The sequence below is a fragment of the Myotis brandtii genome, unplaced genomic scaffold (assembly GCF_000412655.1).
Source record: "Myotis brandtii unplaced genomic scaffold, ASM41265v1 scaffold435, whole genome shotgun sequence".
Taxonomy (NCBI): Eukaryota; Metazoa; Chordata; class Mammalia; order Chiroptera; family Vespertilionidae; genus Myotis; species Myotis brandtii.
The window spans coordinates 164,931-166,983 of record NW_005366635.1 but is presented as its reverse complement, the minus strand read 5'-3'; positions in this window follow the sequence as shown (position 1 = coordinate 166,983).

The window sequence follows — 2,053 nt, the reverse complement described above, 5'->3', positions numbered from 1 at the left end:
GGCCTGCGAGACACAGAACCCTGCCTGCTGGTCCACTAGGTGATGTCGAAGGAGACATTCCCATGCCAGGGCGCCTAAAAGTAGGGCACTGTCATCCACCGCTCTGTTCAGTGTTTACTTCTTGCCTTGTTCTCATCCCCGCAAGGCGATGCTTTATTTTGTGTTCATCCAAAATAACAAACACTGGCCCCACCAACCCAACCCGACCCGGCCTGGCTCAGGGCTTGAGCATCGACCCAGGAGCCAGGAGGTCCCGGTTCGACTCCCCGTCAGTCAGGGCACAGGCCCGGGTGGCGGGCTCCATCCCCAGTGGGGGGCGTGTGGGAGGCGGCCGCTGGATGATTCTCATCATGGATGTTTCTGTCCCTCCCTCTCCCTTCCTCTCCGAAATCAATAAAAACGTATTTAAAACTAAATAAAAATAACAAACGCTGACATTTCTGTGGCACAAAACGAGAGAGCGGGACCGGGGGATCTTTCTTGTCTCACGAGCATCAGACTGAAGCCTGTGCAGAGAGTTGACGCAGGAGGCAGAGCTTGGGGGGCGGTGGGCGGGGGGGGATTCTGTAACGAAGCCGAGAACTTGTCGAGACTTTCATGGCTCCGTGACACGAAGGACCCCAGGACCGAGATGTGAGTGCGGGCACCGCGCAGCCACTCACCAGTGCAGCACGGCGGGGCCCGGGCCCGCCAACGCCATCCCTATTCCGGGCGGCCGTTGGAAAACCGCGTCCCGACCTCCCATGAGAAGTCGTGCAGACGGGACCGGAAACCTTGTTGTATCGGGGACGACGCGCCGACCAGGGACCAGCCAGGGCCACTTCCTCTGCTTTTCAAACTTTATTTCTTAATGATGGTTGATATTTACATTATTTTACATGAGTTTCAGGTGTACAGCACAGCGGTCAGACAATCGCTCCCGAAGGAGCCCCCTGATATTGCCAGTGCCCACCCACGCGATGTCACGGGGGCTGCCCTTGGGTCCTGTTCGGGAAGGAGGTGAGTCCACCAAGATAGGAAGTGGGTGTGTGTTTTCCCCCCAAAATATGACATGGAGCCCTAACATCGGTGCGTGTTTGGATGGGTGAGCATCGAAGGCTTGCATACAGAAGCTAACAGAGCAGCAGTACGTCAAGTAGAAGGCGCGCACAAGGGGGTCAAAGGCTAAAGGGTTCGGTTACAGGTTTTCACCACAGAAGCGTTACACACGGTGGTAGCGGCGAGGCGTGGTCAGATCGAGACAGCGAACACACGGGCCAGAAGCCAAACTGTCGTCACACCTCTTTCTGTTGTAACATCTTTTCTGTCGTTCTCACGGTCCAATTAGTAGGGGCAGTGGCAGGAGAAGAGGGAATATGTTCATTCCCCCTTAATCTCCCCCAAAAAAGAATTTTTTTTTAGGCAGTTAATTTGTTTTCCCCCCGGGGGGGCAATAGTTTATCTGTGAATCTAATTTGTCTGCGTAAATATTTGCCTATTCTATTTAGTAAAGTGAAGTCATGCGGGACTTTTTTTAATTTCCGAATAGTAAGATTTAGCAAAGGCAATTCGTTTTTGTACATGAATGCTCACGGTTTCCTTTGGACTGAAACGGAAAAAAAAAGAAAATGTGCTCTTGGTGATCTCTGATTTTTTTTGCAAGAATTTTGGTCAAGTAACAACCGTGAGCAGGTCCCTAAAATAGTTTTTTGCTTTTTTTGCCAGGAAATTTTTGTATGAAATGCCGTGGGACATATAAAAAGTTGCATTGTCAGGTAACCCTTGGAGTAGGGAGGAAATAGACCTTTCTTGCTTGTAAACTATCAGTGTCAGGTTCTACGCGTGTCAGAGCCGTTCTGGCTTTCTAGAAAGATCTTCGTTTCGTGTATCAATGTGACATCTTCGAAACATCTGACGCGGCACGTAGAAACATCAAGGCAATCATATTCGTACGCATTATTAAACATGCAAGAGTTTCCTGAAAGATGGTATCCTAGGATGGAAAGTCCCTCTAAGATTAGCCCTTCTGGGGGAACCATTCCTCGGAATCTATGGCTCTCGGGTTTGAGAGTGA